Source organism: Atta cephalotes (assembly GCF_000143395.1).
Source record: "Atta cephalotes unplaced genomic scaffold scaffold00025, whole genome shotgun sequence".
Classification (NCBI taxonomy): Eukaryota; Metazoa; Arthropoda; class Insecta; order Hymenoptera; family Formicidae; genus Atta; species Atta cephalotes.
Window position 1 is genome coordinate 2,525,216 of NW_012130089.1, and position 6,396 is coordinate 2,531,611.

Sequence of the window (6,396 nt, forward strand, 5' to 3'; positions counted from 1 at the left end):
CTCTCTCTCTCTCTACTACTACTACTACTACTACTACTACTACTACTACTCTCTCTACTCTCTCTCTACTCTCTCTCTCTACTCTCTCTCTCTCTCTACTCTCTCTCTCTCTCTCTCTCTCTCTCTCTCTCTCTCTCTCTCTCTCTCTCTCTCTCTCTCTCTCTCTCTCTCTCTCTCTCTCTCTCTCTCTCTCTCTCTCTCTCTCTCTCTCTCTCTCTCTCTTCTCTCGCAGAGGAGATGGGAAGATTGGTGTAAAGGGGGGAAACGGGAGGCAAGGGCCCATAATGACTGTACGGCGCAAAAATTCGCAATTAACTTCTGGCAGGCGCGGTGGTGTCGCGTCGGCGTAATTGGTTTTGCAGAAAACTTTTACGTGTTTTCGCGGCATTTGCATAATGTGCGAGGTGAACACGGCCGATCGATCGGTTAATTTAAATACCGAATGCAAAACGCAGCTGCCGCCACCGCGGCGCGTACCGGACGCGTGAGCATCGCCTCCATTAGCTTGTAATTATCGTTACTTATTGCTGGTAAACGTTGATCGGGAGGGGGAGAAGGGAGGACCGGTCGACTGACCAGCGATACCTGTCGATGCGTAAGCTCATAAATCCTTTATCAGACCTCGATCCGGCCGCTCTGCAGGATATGATTAGAATAGAGCACAATAACATTCCATAAGAAGATTAAAAACCTGATGTACAGGAACTAATGATGTGATTGTTTATTCGTTAAGCAAGAAGGATTCATGCATTTGAGCGAATTAGCCGAATCAGAAAAGATTTTAATTGAAAATAGGTAGATAAATACACTTAGAGAAAAAGACATGTTGGTAGCAACTACAAAGATGACAACTATACAAATTTTATAAATATAATACATAATTAATTAAACCATTTGAGTTATTGCAACTCTAAAATAGTGTATTCAACTACATACATTAATTCTACAACTAAAACTTATATATATAAAACTTATATATAATTGTTACTTTTTGTAATTACTATCATCATGTTTTTCTCTGATTGTAAATATAGATAAAGCATTTTCTCTAAGAATAAAGTTCTAGCAAATTAAAGATGCGTCTTTGAGTCGATTAAATTAGTTCATCGTCACTGTATTCTTAGATACTGACATGAATGCTGATTGGCTGTCTAAATCACGTGATTACAGAACCATTTTACTTGTTTACTAAGATATATAATATAATAGATCAATCAGACTATCAGATCATAATATTTTTTAGACTTTTTATAGATAGTCAGATATATTTTTAAAGCTAATCAGGTATACTCTTCTATGAAATTTCAGATTTTCTAGAATTCTAAAAACAAACAAAAAGGATAACATGCAAAGAAAAACAAATAAAATAAGAGAAAATAATGCAAAAGATAGAAAAGAAAAAGTAATAATAAATCGAAATGTTAAAAATATCAATGTATGAAATTTTTTATTAATTTTCTAGTTTTCTAGTTTTCTAATAATATTTTGTTATGAGTATAACTGGCACAAGCAAGTTTAGGTGTGATTTTTAATACAAAGTGTCGTCAAAATTATGTCCCACAGCTCTCTCGAATATCTCAACGAGAAAAACAAAAAGGGAGGAAAGCGGCACTCTCTGTTCACCGACACGACGAATATCGCGTTCCTCGTCTGAAATTCGGTGTTGCGGTACAACATCGCACCGGTGAGTTTTGTGAGAGTAAAGCCTCCGGGGATATATCCATACCGCACTGTGTCGGCATGTTTCGCGGTTTGGGATCGGGAGAACCCAAAGGCCCGCGTCCGACTCTCGACTGGCAAACCAGCATAAAAACAGCGGGGGTCAGAGGGGTCAACACCGAGGCTCTCTGTGTTCCCCGGGGCTTCTCTTGTCATGCGATATGTTGCTCGTACGTTACGATAGTGGCGTTAGTGATCTCGAGGCTCTCTTGTTTTGTCACTGACAATGCTTCGCGCGATGCCTTTGTAGCCTCGCCTCCGACTTCTCTCTCTTTCTCACTCTTTTTGTTTCGGAAAAAGAGAGAGTACCGTTCAGAAACAAGAGATATAATAGCGAGAATTCCTCAAGACACGTTCTGTTGTCCACGCATTAGAAATCGTCCCAGTGAATATAAACGTTCATCAGTAACACGATCATTGCTCGCGCAGCATGCGTGGCGAGTGCTCGTGTATTTTTGATGGGTACCTTGGGAAAATGCCAGAAATTCCTCGCCCGACGGTCACGCGAGCAATTACTGTTATCGCTCATACGTATCGCTCGGCTTCCGGGGTTGCACGCGAGATAATCGACCATTTTGTCGCGCTAATAAAGACCCGGTTCTACGACTCGCGTACAAAGTCACGATATTAGCGCGTATCAGCGAGTGCCATCTAAATGACGTTCTATGATACTTAAGGCTATGTTCATATCTATTTACGTTAGAAGCACCATCAATCTTTCGATGCGCTTTGCATTTTGAAGAACTCGATTTTAAGAAAATATTCGAAGAGCAAGTCTTTTATTTATCAAATTTTTCACTATTAATAAACAAAGTGTTTAATTTTAGTTCCAATTAAAGATTAACAAAATTACTTTCAGGAATTTAAATATTATATTTAATAATACTTTCAACATTCCTAAAATATTCTATTAAATGAAAAACTCCAAATTTCATTCCCTTTCTGCACTTGTTAGCAAAAGAAATCAATATAAATTTAATAATTATTTTATTTTCAAACATATCAAATTTGTAGTAAATTATAATATTTCTGATGTAAAAATCATCAGGGATAAAAAAAAGTGTCACTCAATTTCATTATGAATATCAAAACACAATACGAAAACTTTGAAACTTATATCATTATTTTTCTTGAAAAGTAAAAAGTTTAATAAAAGTCTGCACTCATTGCTTATTTTTAACGTCTATTTTAGGCCCTTAAAAATTTGGAACAAGTGTACTCAAAACGTATCTAACTATTTCGAAATCAGTGAAAAAGTGAGAAGAAGAAAAAACTTATTTTCAAAAACAAAATTGGATTCGTGCTGCTTCTGCAGTCACCAATTCATTTCTGAATCGTTTTCTTTTTCTCTTCGTCTAGAAACTCACTTGTCAAAGAGAACATAATTTTAACAGTTAAATTGTGACATCTCGACAAAAAAGAAACAGCATGAATCTAGCGGATCATGCCTGTTGCGTTTTCGCTTCGACCGACACCCCGTAGACACCTTTATATCTATCCAAATATCCTGTTCAAGCATATATATTTCTCTTGGATGCTACGAGACGCGAGAGATACGATGTGGTAACCGCATAAGAGACCAATGCGAGGGAGAGCCCTGGTACAAATTTATCTTTGTTCCGAACTTTCACGCACTGACAGCAACGCCGATCCCGGCGTTCTCAAATTCATTGTCAGACATGACACTGGCGTTATCCAGACGATTTTTTTTTTGCTCTCTTTCATCTCCTCGCGTCTTCTGCAGCCTTTTCTTCCACCTATATACCCGCGAAAGCCTAGTTGTAGCGATAATCGACCTAAAACTCTTTTTCGAGTCTAAAATTGCCACCGAGAGAATTTGAAGAAATTAGTAGAAGTTTCTGGATAATTCGAAGAGATTAAAATCGAATCTTATATAATAAGAATATTAAAGAAAAATGAAATAAACGAGCAGACAAAAGCAGACAAAAAATTAATACATGATAAATTATTTTATTCACATTAATTAGTAAATCCTGATATCGAATATTATATTCAAAATATAGAAAAAAGAAAAGCGAAAGTCACTAAAATCGTGGATTATACTTTCCAATTAAATTGCTCTTCATCGAGTTATTCTGGATCATTGGAGGTTCTCGTATGGCTATTACGTATGTTTATTTCTCAAGTAAAAGGAACATTGTCTCAGATCGAGGACGGACAAACGCGTGCGCATCGGTGGAGTAAAGTATACCGGTGAATCAGCGCATGCAAAGTTCACTGCATCGTGGACGCGGTGAACTAGCGGTCGCGCACGAAACGGCGAAAGGGCGGTCGGGGACCACGAGAGAGAGGAAGGAAATGGGATGGAGGACCACGAGAGAGAGAGGATGGGGGGGGGGGGAGAGAGAAGGAGAAAGCGACCGGGGATAATAATAAAACGAGATATCTCGTACGTGGGCGGTCGTATTGTTAGCGCAACAAGGTATGCGCGGCGCTTCTGTGTCCGCGCGCGATGCACATTCGTGCGCCGACTGCGCCCTTAATAAAGGATACGCGTGTGCGTGTCCGTTGCGCTCGCGAGCGCGTTTAATAAGAGGAAGGTGAGCGCGCGGGCACCGAGCTCTCTCGGCCTTATGTAAATCGGTCGGGCCCATCTGCGCGGGGGCCCTCTCCCGCGCTAAAGAGAAAGAGGGACGTGGAAGCCGCATGATGGAAGAGAAGAAGAAGAAGAGGGAGCAGCACGAGCTGCTGGCCGGCATCAAAAGCAATGCCGCCACCGCCACCGCCGCGATAAACACGCATTTATTCCGGAGTGTGCTGCATACGCGCGAGGCGTGGGCGCAGCTCGTGCGGTAGCGCATGTGCGCCGCGATAAGGCCGCGTTCACATCACGTTCAACCTTAATCTTGCGTGTGCCCGCATGGAAAATCTTCAATCGGCACTATTCCTTTCCCCTGCGTTTTCTCTTGTTTGGAAATTGGTCCTCCGAATCGATCATTCTTAATACAACCTTGATCAAAAGTATAATAAAGCACCCTCACACTGAAAAAATGTTTTAATAAACATTTGTTTGAAATAGTAATTACATATTTATTAATAATTAAATATTTACTAAATGTAAACATATATTTATCTGGCAGAATCTGGCATTAATTTGGTTTAATATTTTTTTATTGAGTAAATATTTATTTACTACAAAATTTAATTAGTACTGAAAAATAAGACTAAATTTTTTCCTCGGTGCCTAAATTAACGTAAATATTTTATATCAAAGAAAAGATTTATTTTTATAATAATTTTAATATTTTGTTAGTTTTCTGCTTTATTTTGTTATCGCTTTTCGCAAGAAAATGTAATAAATTGAGAATGGTTTACTTGTTAGCCAAGGCTGTAATTCTTGTGGTTCCTGGAACCTTGTTTGTGAAATCGCAAATAAATTGTACATTACTGTTCTATATACAAGGAATTTTTTTTACAAGGGAAAAAACCATAGAAGACGCGTACTTTTTCTTTTTCTTTTTTTCTTTTCTTTTTTTTTTATGGAGTTTTATTCGATTTTACTCCAATACTATACATTTTGTGTGAAACGACATTAAGATCAGGGCGCTATCGCGACTTTACATTGCGTTTGCATCCTAACCGCTGTAGAAACGTGTGCTGGTGATTCTTCCACGGCCAGTAGATAAGCAGATAGTCAGATGGGTGTACATGTACACGTAGGTAACGCTCAGATAACAAACGAAGACTCGAGATGAAAGCTAAGCAGATGCTTTGACCGCCGCACGATTTTTTCGCTTGAATCGGCCGTGCTGACTTTGTCGGTTTTAAATCCGAGAAAAATCTTTGTACTAAGATCTAGTTGGTATCAATTTATCATACGATAGATAGGAAATGAATCAGCATTACGATTTCATGAAGTAATGATTACATTTGAATTACTGTAATTGGGAATCATCTTTCGCAATTTTTGAAGATTAGAGAGAGAAAGAAAGACAGAGAGAATTATCAAGATCCTCTTGCTTTAATATTTTATATATTAAGGAATATTGATTTTATATATAATGTATAGTATAAATAGAAAGTTTATAATGAATATAATGCATATAAAATACATATACTATAATTTATATGAAAAAAAATCATTCGAATTATACTTTTATCGAATCTTAATCCGAACGAGGCACGAATTCGTTGCATTTGCTCTTCTCTGAAAGATTAATAGGTCAGTTTCCTTGAGACGAAGCGTGACTAAATAACCACGCGTCTCATGAGTTACGCAGTGCTCTTTCTTCGATCGTAGGCAGTTGTTTGTAACAGAAAGAGAAAGGCCTTGACCCATCTAGTAAGTCGAGGAATTATCCGGAGCCCACGAAAAGTCCTTCGATCGTTTTTGTCTTTTAGCTGTTTCTCGCTCGTATTTTCCGTATTCAACTTAGCAGACTTCTATTTGCATTACTTCATAAAAAAGTTCAACTTCTAGCCATCATAGTAATTGCATGTGATTACACAGGATATTAAAAAAATATGTGAATATCTTATGACACACACACACACACACACACACACACACACACACACACACACACACACACACACACACACACACACACACACACAAGAGAGAGAGAGAGAGAGAGAGAGAGAGAGAGAGAGAGAGAGAGTAAGTAAGTAATAATATATATATATAAATATATAAGTATAAGTATATATTATATA

The 6,396-nt window shown here is 38.2% G+C and overlaps 1 protein-coding gene across 1 annotated transcript in view; it reads left to right on the plus strand.

Annotated features, from left to right (window-relative positions):
• Window positions 1-6,396, plus strand: part of LOC105620377 (MKL/myocardin-like protein 2) — a 124,264-nt gene that overhangs the window by 61,733 nt on the left and 56,135 nt on the right. The gene's annotated exons all lie outside the window — the stretch shown is intronic.